This window comes from Pan paniscus, chromosome 2 (assembly GCF_029289425.2).
Source record: "Pan paniscus chromosome 2, NHGRI_mPanPan1-v2.0_pri, whole genome shotgun sequence".
Lineage (NCBI taxonomy): Eukaryota > Metazoa > Chordata > Mammalia > Primates > Hominidae > Pan > Pan paniscus.
Window position 1 is genome coordinate 66,035,030 of NC_085926.1, and position 15,530 is coordinate 66,050,559.

The window sequence follows — 15,530 nt, forward strand, 5'->3', positions numbered from 1 at the left end:
GTGCAGAGAAAACAATGCCATCGAATCCTGGGCATTCCTCTAGTTCATCAGTCTCATCTCATCTAATGATTAAGCCTTGACCTTCTGAGCTGAGGATTCTTGTGTCAGAAGCCACAGTTTTACACATTTCTGCAGGAATACTTTCCAAGCTTTTCCAAGGAAGAAATTTTTGTTTCTTCTGCTGTGTTTCTGCAGCGGTTTCCACTCACAGGAAGTCCTAATTATCTGAGGAAAACTACCACTAGATAAAAACACTTTAAACGAGGGGCAAACTTCAGTACATAGCATAGGTGAGTGTTTGGGGTGCACGCAGGTTCAATGGGAATTTTTCTTGAAAGAAAACAAAAATAAAATTATAAAAAGAAAGTTATTTTTCTTATTCAATAAAATGTTTCTGATTGCAACTACATGCAAGAGGCAAAGAATGAAGTGTTGATTGTTTTGTTTTGAAGAAAAGTTAAAAAAAAAATTTTTCAATATAGTGAGACCTTTTCTCTACGAAAAAATTAAAAACTAACTGAGTGTGATAGTGTGCCCCTGTTGTCCCAGCTGCTTGGGAGGCTGAGGCAGGAGAATCACTTTAACTTGGGAAGTGGAGCCGAGATCACGCCACTGCACTCCAGTCTGGGCCACAGAGTGAGACTCTGTCTCAATAAAAAAATACATATATTTTTTAGAGACACAGTGTTGCTATTTGCCCAGGATGGTCTTGAACTCCTGGCCTCGAGCAATCTTCCTGCTTCAGCCTTCTGTTTTACATAAAATTTCAATCAGTAAAATTTTATAAGATGTGACAAGTCATCCCTCACTCAAGTGTCACTTTTTCATCCCAATAAAGATCAGTTTTGTAGTTATATACACTCATGTACACATAGCTATGTATGTGTATGTGTATGTATGTGTGTATATATCTATATATATACACATATAAATATGTAAACACACTCTGGGTCTTCAGTATTTTTAACTTTTTTGATCTATAGTATACTTAGAGAAAAATGGCCGGGTGCAGTGGCTCACACCTGTAATACTAGCACTTTGGAAGGCTGAGGCAGGAGAACTGCTTGGGGCACGGAGTTTGAGATCAGACTGGACAACATAGCAAGACCCCATCTTTACAAAATAAAAATTAGCCAGGTGTGATGTCACGTGCCTGCAGTCCCAGCTATTGAGAAAGCTGAGGGTTGAGGATTGCTTGAGCGCAGGAATCCGAGGCTACAGTGAGCTATGGTTATACCACTGCACTCCAGTGCCAGTGACAGAGTGAGACCCTGTCTCAAAAAAAATGAAAATAACTGCAGAAAAAGTCATAAGTGCACAACTCAGTGAATTGTAATTTTCATAAGCCATTCACACCCAGGTTGTCAGCACCTAACTCCAGAAAGAGAACATTATCAGCCTCTTAGATGCTCCTCTCTTATTCAAAAGCAGTCATTATTCAACTCCACCCCCACCGCAAGTAGCAACTCTCCTGACTTCTGACAGCATAGATGAGTTTTGATTGTTTTTGAACTTCATAGAAAGGGAATTGTATTTTGTTATCTGGTTTCTTTTTCTCCATATTACATCTGTCAGGTTTACATATGTTGTTGCTAGTACTTTTTTATTCATTCTCATTGCTGCGTATTTCATAGTATGCATATACCAACTTTTCTCTATTCTGCCATTGATGGATATTTGGGAAGTTTCCAGTTTGAGGCTTTTATGAATAGGGTTGTGAATGGGGTTCAGGACATGCTACGTCTGAAATATGGCACCTTGGATTTGAGAAAACCACAGAAGCAAGAAGGTCTCTCTGATCTGTCTCACCCTTCTCCCCTAATGTAGTCCATAAAAACTAGCTGACCTTCCCCTGAAAGTAGGTGATTAGACTCTCCTTCCAGAGAGGTCCTCCCTATACCTGGAGGAAAGGAATGAAGACACAGAGATGCCAAGAAGAATCTGAAGAAATAGACCTTGTAAATTCCCCCCAGCTTATTCCCATTAGATCATACCCTTTTGTCCTCCGATTATAATTTGACATGATTCTTCATAAAAGTACACACTTGTATCTGTTTCTTCAGGTCTTCTTTTGTGACGGCTCCCATGTCACGTAAAACTTATATGAAATAAATCTGTATGCTTTTCTCTTGTTAGGTCACCTTTTGTTACAGGGGCCTCAGCCATGAACCTTGTGATGGGTGAGGAAAACATCTTACTTTTTCTCCCCTACTGCTGCTAAAAACATCATAGTATGTGAGTTTTAGCACACATGAGTATCCATTTCTGTTGGGTCATGATGTAGTTTTTCTTGCTTATGAATCTGTTAACTTAGTCAGATACATCCAAAAGTGTTGCTTCAATGACATTTTGCCCATGGTTGGAAACATACATGTTCAGTTTCATGGACATTTATATACTTTATGAAAGAATACACAGTGATTCAGCACTAAAAAGAAAAGTTATTGTATCCACGGTTTTCACAGTTTTTGTGGCTACAGAAGTAAAGTAGCAGGGTGCAAATGATGTTATTGAAACAAGTATTTGTCAAAGGAGGAATGACATCAATTCCTCTAAGTGTTTTGTGGAAGGAATCTAAGAAGACAGACAACCTCAAGGAGATGAAGCTGCCAGTTATACTGAGTTCATGCTGTTTCTCAGATATATGCAAAAGCATTTCCCATCACACATCATGCAACTGAAGGCAGGAGAAATGGCCAAATTCCTTGGAACAGATGAAAGATACTTCAGCCGGGCGCAGTGGCTCATGCCTGTAAAGCCAGCATTTTGGGAGGCCAAGATGGGCAGATCATGAGGTCAGGAGTTTGAGACCAGCCTGGCCAACATGGTGAAACCCCATCTCTACTAAACATATAAAAATTAGCTGGGCGTTGTTGTGCATACCTGTAATCCCAGATATTGGGGAGGTTGAGGCAGTAGAATGGCTTGAACCCAGGAGGCAAAGGTTGCAGTGAACTGAGATCGTGGCACGGCACTCCAGCCTTGGCGACAGAGCAAGACTCCGTCTCAAAAAAAAGATACTTCAAAGCAGGGAAGAGCTGATGTGTCTCATTCATGTATAATGCAGGACTGTCATTAAGACCTTGCGTCATATTTAAGTGGCCCCATTTTTATTCTTCCTTGGAGGTAGATAAATAACAAGGCATTTAGTAGCTATGATGTCTTATAATTGATGAAGTATGATAATCAGAATGATCATATTAAAGCTGTAATTTATTGGTCCAAGCATTGTGCTCAGCAATTTACAAACATTCTCTTGTTTAATTTAATTCTTCACAGCAGTCCTATATGGTAGGTAATATATTTTAGCCTTAGAGACATTAGGCACCTTGGGCAAAGATACATTGGTAGTAAGTGATGAAGCCAGGACTCAGACCTGAGTGTGTGACTTTGTGAATGCTGACTCTGCTCAGCACCTGGAGGTCTGAGGTTTTCCAGCTGCTCTACTGGAGGATGAATTCAACTGAGGTGACCAGGGACGGGAAGATCATGCTGGCATTGTGTCTAGGCAGTGTTCTTCACTCCAGCTTTGACAGTCATAAAGCTACCACTCTGACCCTAGCTCTGATCATTTATTACCTGCACTAGTTGTAATAGTTTCCTTATTAGAAGTTTCCCTGCTTCCAGGCCGGGTGTGGTGGCTCTTGCCTCTAATCCTAGCACTTTGTGGGGCTGAGGCAGGAGGATCATTTGAGCTCAGGAGTTCAAGATCAGCCTGGGCAACATAGTAAGACCCTATCTCTATTTAAAAAAAAAAAAAGTTTCCCTGCTTCCAACATTGTGTCCTATCACCCATTCTGAGCACAGCAGCTAGAGTGAGCATTTATTGATTGATTGTTTGACTGATTGATTGATTGATTGAGACAGGGTTGCACTTTGTCACCCAGGCTGAAGTGCCGCGACACCATCTCAGCTCACTGCAGCCTTGACCTCCCAGGTTCAAGCGATCTTCCTGCCTCAGTCCCCCAAGTAGCTGGGACAACAGGTGTGTGCCACTACACTGGGCTAATTTCTGTATTTTTAGTAGAGACAGGGTTTTGTCATATTTCCCAGGCTGGCCTCAAACTCCTAGGCTCAAGCAATCCACCCACCTTGGCCTCCCAAAGTGCTAGAATTCCAGGTGTGAGCCATGGCGCCTGGCGTGAACATTTAAAACGTAAGTCAAGGCCATACCCCAAACCCTCCAAAGGCTTCCTATCTTGGCATAAAAGCTGGAGTGTGTGGGGTCCTACAAGACCTTGTGCCATGAGTCTGTGTCACTCTCTCCATTCCCTCCCTCAGGTACGGCAATCCCGGCCTCCCTACATATCCAAACTCAGGGTCTTTCTCACTTTGTGTCCTCCACCAGGAACAGAGTTGGAGACAAGGATTTGAATATAAATTGTTTATTTGGAAAGTGAAGGAAATTGGGAAAGGAGATGGAAAGGAAAGGGTGTGCCACTCAGCCAACTACCCCTGTGGGCAACTGATCTCAATTCCACTGGCAAGGTTTGGGAGCCGGTGTAGAGCTTGCACGTCAGGGGTGAACAATGTTAGCCCTCCTGAGGGGCCTGTCTCAGGCCTGGGGTAAGGCAGGGTCCGGTGCCCAGAGAAGGCCTTCAGGCATAAGGGGTGCTGATGCTGGTCATTTGACATCAGGCTGGCACTAAAATGGGAAAACTTGAGGCATACGGTCAAGACCTTGAAAATGTCCACGACAGGCCCACAGATTTGCTCTACTGTCTGCCTAGAATATTCTTCCCTCGCATAGTCCCATATTGCTCCCTTAGAACTATATTCAAATGACTCTTCAGGGAGGACTTTTGTGATTCTCTTCTTCAAATTGTCCCCCAACTCCTAGCACACACATATATCTTGTTTATGGTCTTTCTTCTACCACTAAATAAAGGCACCACGTGGGCAGGCATTTTGGTCTGTTACATCTGCTGCTTTATCCGCATTGCTTGGTATGGTGTGTGCTACATAATAGGAGTCGGTGTGTGCTACATAATAGGAGTTCGATAAATATCGAACGAATGAATGAATGAAAGGTCATTTAGAAACTCTATTTTCTGCGTCTATTGTCAATTGACTTGGAATCCTTAGGAATGAGGAATATGGTTAATTGGCATCTTCGAACTCCAATATATATCTATTATTTTATATTAGGGCCTGATGGTGAATAGCCTTCAATCTCACCCCCCTCCACAAATGTTGAACATCTACCATGTGCCAGACACTGTTCAAATTACTAGGAATACTGCGATATATCAACTGGGAATGACTTTTGGCAGGAAATGACAGAAACACCGACAGCAATGGCTTATACCAAATAAGGGTTTTATTTTTCTCCTGTAATTAGAAGTCTAGACACAGACAGTCCAGTGCCTGTGCAGTGGCTCCAAGGGGCCACTGGGGACCATGCCTGCCTCTACCTTCTCTATGTGGTCCCAGCTTGCTGCTCTCCCTCCAGCAGTGTCTGCATTCCAATAAGGAAGGGGAAATGGAAGGGGAGAAGGTGTGTTCCAGAGGATTCCTCCCTCCAGGATGCTTTCCCGAAGAGCTCTACACAACAATTTCTGGTCGTATCTCTTTGCACATCTCGTGGCTGCCCCTAGCAGCAGGGGAGCTAAGAAATGTAGCATTTGTTTGCTTTTGTTTTCTTTGATGGGCTCATTGTTTTCTGTAAACAAACTTGGGAAGTAGGGTACAATTAAATGCATCTTGAGTAGGTGACTAGCAATACCGTCCATAAGACTAATAACCATGTTCTCTTGAAGCTGTCACTATAGTGCAGGCACACAGAAAACAAGGAAGCAAACACACACCAACTTGTAAAAAATTCCAAATGTAATAGCCACAAGTGCTGTGCAGGGTCCTTAATAATAAGGGGGAGTTAGAAGTTGACTCAGGTTCTATATTATACCTGGGAGTCAAAGGAGCAGCTCTCCAAGGAAGTGACATCGGAGCTGAATTCTGAATGATGAGGCAGAGGCAACTTTGCCAAGATCAACTGTGATTTTACCGATCCTTTGTTGGTTATAATTTAATCCCAGTCAAGAAAGCATATAACTATGTCTACCTAGTTCTTTAAAATCCAGCCTTCAAGATGTGGGATAAATCATCCTTATTTTTCCTAAACATTCTCTCAGAGCCGTAATGAGGTTTTTTTCTCCTTCTGGTGCTTCTCTCTCCCCTTCCCTTCCCTCCCTCCTCTCTCTCACAGATAGCAAAAATTAAGGTGGTTCCTTGACAATAATGGTAAATGATCACGGAATGGAGCATGAGAGGGAGTTTTTGCTTGTTGTTGTTTTTGTTTGTTTGTTTGTTTTTGAGATAGAGTTTCGCTCTTGTTGCCCAGGCTAGAGTGCAATGGTACAATGTCGGCTCATCTCAACCTCCACCTCCCAGGTTCAAGCGATTCTCCTGCCTCAGCCTCCTGAGTAGCTGGGATTATAGGCATGCGCCATCACGCCCAGCTAATTTTGTATTTTTAGTAGAGACAGTGTTTCTCCATATTGGCCAGGCTGATCTTGAACTCCCGACCTCAGGTGATCCACCCACCTTGGCCTCCCAAAGTGCTGGGATTACAGGCGTGAGCCACCACACCCGGCCTTGTTGTTTTTTAAAGCCTAACAATGCTTAATGTGGCTGGGGCAAGGTGGCTCACACCTGTAATCCCAGCACTTTGGGAGGCCGGGGTGGGCAGATCACTTGCAGCCAGGAGTTCGAGACCAGCCTGGCCAACATGGTGAAACCCCATCTCTACTAAAACTAGAAAAATTAGCTGGGCGTGGTGGCTCATGCTTGTAATTCCAGTTACTCAGGAGGCTGAGGCAGGAGAATGTCTTGAACCTGGGAGGCAGGAGGTGGAGGCTGCAGTAAGCCAAGATCGTGCCACCGCACTCCAGCCTGGGCGACAAAGCGAGACCCCATCTCAAAAAAAAAAGCTTAATGCCAGAAAAAAAATTTTTTTTTCAGGGAAATAAGTGAGATATGGGCAATTTATAAGAGAGGGAATAATTCTAGGAAAATTCTGTTTAACCTATCAGCCAGTCTATCAAAGAAGAGGATCTCTGTGGCATTGGGTGAAACTCTTGGTATGCCACATTCTAATCCACATAGCCTTAAAAGGGCTCTCACATGCTCATGTTAGTAAGTCAGTTGTTATGGAGAAAGGTGCTTTTTACATCTGCAAACCTGGCTAGTCACGATAAGCAATTTAAATGTTACTGAACCTATTTCTTCTTGAGACTGTTGCTGTATGGTTTCTTGCTGCCAGCTGTTTTCTCCCAATATTTTTATGCTCTAGTTATCCTTTATCTAATATATGCTACACATGCAAGCAAACCCCTTTGTGTGTGTTGAGAACTATAGCTCCTATAAAATTCTGGCTAGACCCAACTCAGCAGGTATGTTCAAGTCTGCTTGCAAGAGACTCAACAGGGTGAAGGGTGGAAAAATGTCAGTGAACATTGTGGTTGTAATACCACTTTACTTCACATTTCCCAGTGACTTTTTATGCTTCATATAGAAATGTTCAAAACATATCTCATTGCATTTCATTTTTAGATTGCAGCGTGGTTGTATTGTTTTTCCCCTTGTACTTTAAAGACTAAGTACACTTTCATCCCAGATATTACCAAAATCATACAGATGATTCAGCACTTAGACAAAACTGCCTGATAATTTTCCATCTTTATCATTTTTCGTTCTTGACCTGATTCTTTTGGTATTGTGTAAGTGCTGCCTAAATGAAAAGTTTTTCTTTTTAGTTTTAAGAAATGTGTGTTATAGGCCGGGCGCGGTGGCTTACACCTGTAATCCCAGCACTTTGGGAGGCCAAGGCGGTTGGATCACAAGGTCAGGAGATCGAGACCATCCTGGCTAACATGGTGAATCCCCGTCTCTACTAAAAATACAAAAAAATTAGCTGGGTGCGGTGGCGGGTGCCTGTAGTCCCAGCTACTCGGGAGACTGAGGCAGGAGAATGGTGTGAACCCGGGAGGCGGAGCTTGCAGTGAACCGAGATCGCGCCACTGCACTCCAGCCTGGGCGAGAGAGTGAGACTCCACCTCAAAAAAAAAAAAAAAAAAAAAAAAAAATGTGTGTTATAAAGCATTCAGACATGTTAATATCTTTATTATACTTTATTATACATAACTCTTTTTTTCTTTGTTTGGAAGTCCCTGCTCTTTAGCCCATTGCACAGGCAACTGTTGATAAAACACATAGTCTTTTTTTTTTTTTTTTTCTTTTTGAGACAGGGTCTTACTCTGTTGCCTAGGCTGGAGTGCAGTGGTACAATCTCTGCTCAGTGCAGCCTCAACCTCCCAGGCTCAAGCAATCCTCCCACCTGAGCCTCTTGTGTAGCTGGGACTACAGGCGTGCACCACCATGCCCAACAAAGTTTTATATTTTTTTGTAGAGGCGGGGTTTGGCCATGTTGCCCAGGCTGGAAACCTTATAGTCTTAATTTCTGATTTCTATGAGTTATTCACGCAATAACTCCACTTATAGAATAAACATCTAAGATGAAAGATTTTGATAACCAAAATTGGTTTAAAATGTTACTGGAATCATTTAAATAAATTAGTACATTAATATGAAGGAGTTATTTGCAATGATAAGCAACCATGTTCTTAAAATATTTAATGAAAAAATGGTACTGATGTCCTGTTGAGTGAAAATAAGGAGGTTATAGAATGTTATTACTAGATGATTTCAGTTTTGTAAGATGTATTTTAAAAACTGGAAAACAGCCAAGCATGGCGGCATGTGCCTGTAGTCCTAGCTACTTGGGAGGCTGAGGTGAGAGAATTGTTTGAAGCCACGAGCTTGAGGGTGCAGTGAGCTGTGAGTGCGCCACTGTACTCCAGCCTGGGTGACAGAGTGAGAACCCATCTCAAAAACAAAAACAACAGCAATCAAAACAACCTTGAAAATAATATATCCAAGTATTAACCACTGCATGGTGGGAATTTGAGTAATTTTTACTTTCTTATTGTGTTTTCTTACATAGCTGGAATTATTATTATTATTATTATTATTATTATTATTATTATTTTTTGAGACGGAGTTTCGCTGTGTCGCCCAGGCTGGAGTGCAGTGGCGCGATCTCGGCTCACTGCAAGCTCCGCCTCCCGGGTTCAGGCCATTCTCCTGCCTCAGCCACCCGAGTAGCTGGGACTACAGGCGCCCACCACCATGCCCAGCCAATTTTTTCTATTTTTAGTAGAGACAGGGTTTCACCGTGGTCTCGATCTGCTGACCTCGTGATCCACCCGCCTCAGCCTCCCAAAGTGCTGGAATTACAGGCTTCAGCCACCGCGCCCGGCCATAGCTGGAATTATTTTTAAAATAAACATGTAAAGCCAATTTTTTTTTTTTTTTTTTTTTGAGAAAGAGTCTTGCTCTGTCGCCCAGGCTGGAGTACAGTGGTGTGATCTTGGCTCACTGCAACCTCCACCTCCTGGGTTCAAGCGATTCTCCCACCTCAGCCTCCTGAGTAGCTGGGATTACAGGCATGCACCACCATACCTGGCTAATTTTTGTATTTTTTAGTAAAGACAGGGTTTTGCCATGTTGGCCAGGCTGGTCTCAAACTCCTGACCTCAGGTGATCTGCCTGTCTCGGTCTCCCAAAGTGCTGAGATTACAGGCGTGAGCCACCACGCCTGTCCGTAAAGTCAATTTTAAAAAGAATACAAGCTTATTTTTCAATAAAGAGGTAATGCATAAGGGAGAAGGCATCAACTTAGAAACTGAATAGATGTGGGTTTAAATCCAATTAAGCATTGATTATACGGTCATGAACCTCATAATGACGTTTTGGTAAACGAAAGATAGTGTATAAAATGGTGGTTCCATAAAGATTATAAAGGAGATGAAAAATTCCTATTGCCTATTGACTAGCCTTTAACATCAATGGCACAATGCATTACTCCCAAGTTTATGGTAATGCTGGTGTAAACAAACCTACCGCACTGTTAGTTGTATAAAACTTCAGCACATACAATTATGTAAAGTACATAATAGTTGATAATAAACGACTACATTACTGGTTTAGATATTTACAGGATATGATAATTTTTTATTTTTTGAGACGGAGTCTTGCTCTGTCACCCAGGCTGGAATGCAGTGGTGAGATCTCGGCTCACTGCAACTCCGCCTCCCGGGTTCAGGCAATCCTCCTGCCTCAGCCTCCCAAGTAGCTGGGATTAGAAGCGTGCACCAACACTCCTGGCTAATTTTTGTATTTTTAGTAGAGATGGGGTTTCACCATGTGGGCCAGGCTGGTCTCAAAATTCTGACCTCGAGTGCTCTGCCCACCTTGGCCTCCCAAACTACTGAGATTACAGGCGTGAGCCACTGTGTCTGGCTTCATTCTTCTACTTACATATATAAAAAATAAGTTGGTCTGGGGCAGTGGCTCATGCCTGTTATCCCAGCACTCTGAGAGGCCGAGGCGGATGGATCACTTGAGGTCAGGAGTTCGAGACCAGCCTGGCTAACATGGTGAAACCCCGTCTTTACTAAAAATACAAAAAAAATTAGCCGGGTATGGTGGCTCATGCCTGTAGTCCCAGCAACTCGGGAGGCTGAGGCAGGAGAATCACTTGAACCCAGGAGGCGGAGGTTGCAGTGAGCCTAGATTTTGCTACTGCACTCCAGCCTGGGCGACAGAGCAAGACTCCGTCTCAAAAAAAAAAAAAAAGTCAACTGTAAAACAGCCTCAGGCAGGTCCTTCAGGAAGTATTCCAGAGGAAGGCATTGTCCCTGTAGGAGGTGACAGTTCCATGCTTATTATTGCCACTGAAGATCTGCCACTGGGACAAGATGTGAAGGTGGAAAGCAGTGATACTGATGATCCTGACTGTGTAGACCTAGGCTAATGTATGTGTTTGTCTTAGTTTTCAACAAAATTCAAAAAAAAAAAAAAAAATTTAACATTTCAAAAATAGAAAAAAATACAGAGTAAAGATATAAAGAAAAAAATTTGTACAGCTGTACAATGTGTTTGTGTTTTAAGCTAAGTGTTTTTACAAAAGAGTCAAAAGTTTAAAAAATTAAAAAGTTTCAAAAGGAAAAATGTTACAGCAAGCTAAGGTTAATTTATTATTGAAGAAAGAAAACAGAATAGGTTTTCTTTATACTCCTTTATAATCTTTATGGGACCACTGTTTTATATGCTATCATTGACCAAAACATCATTATGGGGTGCCTGACTGTATAATAAATGGTTAATTGGATTTAAACTCACATCTATTCAGTTCCTTTTTTTTTTTCTTTCCAACTTTTAAGTTCAGAAGGTATATGTGCAGGTTTGTTACATGGGTAAATTGCATGTCTCAGGACTTTGGTGTACAGTTTATTTTGTCACTCAGATAATGAGCATAGTACCCGATAGGTGGGTTTTTGATCCTCACTCTCTTCCTGCTGTCCATCCTGAAAACTTTTAAAGTAAATTTAGTGTAGCCTAAGTGTACAGTGTTTATAAAGTCTACAGTAGTGTACAGTCACGTCCTAGGCCTTCACATTCACTCACCACTCACTCGCTGACTCACTCAAAATAACTTCTAGTTCTGCAAGCTTTGTTCATGGTAAGTACCCTATACAGGTGGACAGTTTTGAGCTTTCATGCCATATTTTTACTGTAGCTTTTCTGTTTTCATGTTTAGATCCATAAATATTTACCACTATGTTGCAGTTGCCTACGGTATTCAGGACAGTCACATGCTGTACAGGTTTGGTACCTAGGAGCAATAGGCTACACCATATAGCTTGGGCGTGTAGTAGGCTATACTAGCTAGGTTTGTGTAACTTACACTCCATGTTGCTTGCACAAGGATGAAATCCCCTAATGATGCGTTTCTCAGAAGAGTATCCTGGTGGTTAAGCAACACATGACTGTATATGTAACCTGAAGCTCTCAGAGCTTCCCTGTCTTCATCTATCAGCCCAGGGAGAGGAATCAGTGGTTCTCCAAAAGCTGTACCTCTTTCCATAAATACAAGGATGAAGGGCTGAGATGATGGCAGTTAGAATTATATTGAGAAATGGTAGCGGGATCTGAGAAAGCAAGGCCATGAGTTGAAAGCAGAGAGAAGGCGGTTCGAGTGGAGCCCTGATGAAGTTCATGCTCATGGTTGCCCAGCCATTAACACGGGCTCATCACATCTGTTTCCAGATTGCTTCTAGAACTTAGCTACCCTCGTTCTATAAGATGGAATGAAAATGCGTACTACATACAGATCATGAAAAGACGCAAAGAAAATGCATCTTCACATTGCAGGTACTCAATTAGATTTATTTCTAATACTCACCGCCACCCACAATTGGAAGGAAAGAAGGGCTAGAACATTAAAGTTTCTATTTGTGCTGAGACTGCAACTTGGCTATTTAGAAGTTATTTTAGCAGACTTCCCTCCAGTGGAAAAACAAAACAGGGATAACTAGTTTGACTTGGTCTTTTTTATCTCTTTCCATTTAAACACAGATATCCTGTTGTGATAACCTTTGACACTTTATTACATGGCCGCAGTAAATAATAACTGCCTTTATTTTGTAATGTTAGCCCTGGTTACACAGCACCATTAATTACTGAACATAAAAGTTGAAGTTTTTGTGAATAGAAGGAAATGTTATTTGAATTCCTTTGCTGGGTTCACTAAGTTTATCTGAGGGCTTGGGTGGTTTAAATGGCGAAGAGAGAATCATCGAGTTGTGTGTTTGTCACAGAGAAGTGCCCCCGCACCAAAAATAAGAACCAGCCACTCTGGGGCCAGTGGGAAAATGTTGACAGACTTGCAGAACTTCACTGGAAATCTGAGTTTGAGTCACGATGAAATTAAGAAATCAACTTCCAAACACCCTCAAGTTACCTTAATTGCTTAGAGAATGTATCTTTAGTTACCTTTCTCACTATAAAACAGTACTTTCTGTTATTGAAATAGCGTTTAAGGACTTGCAAAGGAATGACTTAAAAATCACTAAAAATCATGTCCATGTCTTTGGAAAAAGTCTTGGAAATGTTTTGCCATCAATTTCCATATTGATCAGGACACTGAGTTGGAGATTTTGTCACTTTTCTTCTTTGACAGTTGTCATCCTTTGTCAATATTTCTTTTCTTTCCTTTTTTTTTTTTTTTTTTGAGATGGAGTTTTGTTCTTGTCACCCAGGCTATAGTGCAATGGCGTGATCTCGACTCACTGCAACTTCTGCCTCCCAGGTTCAAGCGATTCTCCTGCCTCAGCCTCCCGAGTAGCTGGGATTATAGGCACCTGCCATGACGTCGGGCTAATTTTTGTATTTTCAGTACAGACGGGGTTTCACCATGTTGGTCAGGCTGGTCTCGAACTCCTGACCTCAGGTGATCCAGCCACTTTGGCCTCCCAAAGAGCTGGGATTACAGGAGTGAGCCACCATGCCCGGCCTGTCAATATTTCTTAAATAAGGAAAAGCCTGGTTTTATAAAGTTCAAATTTTACTGAAAATTGTTTTTAATTTTGTTTTTGTATTATCAACTTTTAATTAACTTACCTTTGAATTTCAGAAATGTTTTTAAGTTTGTTTCAGGGCGATTTTCAATTTACTCCTAGTCTTTCTGAAACTTAGCTTTAGTAAAATATAAACATTGTAATACGTTACATGCTCAAATCCTACAGTTGTAGAATTTGAAGCGGCCTTAAAGTTCATGTATTCCATCTCTCCAATTAGTTAATCACAGTATTACAGAATCATTAATGTTGGCAATATTTTAATGTGAACAATTGTTAATTGTGAACAATTGGCTGGGTACAGTGGCTCATGCCTGTATTCTAAGCACTTTGGGAGGCCAAGGCAGGTAGATTGCTTGAGCTCACGAGTTTGAGACCAGACTGGGCAACAAAGTGAGACCTATTCTTTACAAAAAATAAAAAATTAGGTGGGCATGGTGGCATGTACTTGTAATCTCAGCTACTTGGGAGGCTAAAGTGGGAGGATCTCTCTTGAGCCTGGGAGGTTGAGGCTTCAGTGAGCCCTGATGGCACCACTGCACTCCAGCCTGGGTAACAGAGCAAAACCCTGTCTCAATAAAAAAATAAAATAAAAAGGTAAGTTTTACAGATCCAGTCTTAACATAAGTATAAGGCAAAATTTAAGACTTTGGAATAAATAAAAGAGATATTCTTTTGGAATATTCACACTGGATATTCTTTCAATGAAATACCTGTCTTTAGAGACCACGTAATCCTACAGGGATATACATCTTGGTCTTTGGCTAAGCTATTTTACAAGTCTGTTGAGATAGAAGTTAACTTGAAAAGTGTTTTACTATAGATTTCTGTATTGATCACAACAATTCAGAAATTGATGATAAAACTAATAGTAATGCAAATATTTCTTGTTCATAATCATGAAAGGAAATTCTCCTCTCTTATTGTGGAAATAAACAGTTTTGTGTCTACTTGCAAATTTATTTCAGTGTTCCCATCTATATATGTATCTGCTGTTGGACTTCTCCTTTGAATGAATGATAACATTTCGGTGGTTCACTCATTAGTAATGAGTTAAATAAAATGTATTCCAGATGTTCATTTTATGTCTATATGATAGTCATGATTTTACCTTTTTGGGAAAATTATCCTTTAACCTAAGATATACAAATGGCCAGTTTATAATTAAAAACTACTTATCACTCTCCATTGGCCTATAGATGAAGACATTGAAGTTTGGAGAAAAACAGGGTAAGCATGTAATAAATAGCTTAGCTGGATTTGAATCCATGTCTATTTCATTTCTAAAATGGTATTCTAACTCATTGCACTGCCTCGTCACTAAGAAATAACATTTTTGTATTTTAAAAGATGGCTTTTAGTTTCATGTTCCAGTTGATGCTTATATTTCCAAAACAATCATGGTAGTGAAATTTGATTTATACATTCTTTCACCTAAGCTCTGGCTTTCAGCCGCTAGGTTTCTCTCTTCTGCTTTGACTGGGATATTTCTCTTGGCTTTGTATCAAGTAGTACTGTGTTTTCAAAGCCTCCATGTCATTTACAGTATGCATTAAATTGTATACAAAGCTTTTCCCTTTCAGGACTTGTTAAGACCTTCTGTTTATTTCAAGAAGAAAGCCTCAGTGAGGTGCTATGTCCCTCTCATACTTGCTAGTCTCCCTTTCATAACAAAGAGAGAGCATAACAAAGAGAGTTGGAGCTTCCTCAACAATAGTATATAAATTTTTGTTTTTATTTTGCTTACTTTATGGTTATCTCTTATTTATGGAAAATAATTCTGATTTGCATTTATGATAATAGCACAAAGCTTCTTTTAAAATAAATTTCAGTTAAAAATCAGTTGAGATAAAGGAAAGCATTAATTAAATAGCTTGACTAATAGATGTGAGCTCTTTCCTGCCACCTTTTCCACCATGTGAGGATGCCATGAGAAATCACCATCTATGGAACAGACCTTCACCAAACACCAAATCTACCTATGCTGTGAATTTCTTTTTCTTTTTCTTTTTTTTTTTTTTTTGAGATGGAGTTTTGCTCTTGTCGCCTGAG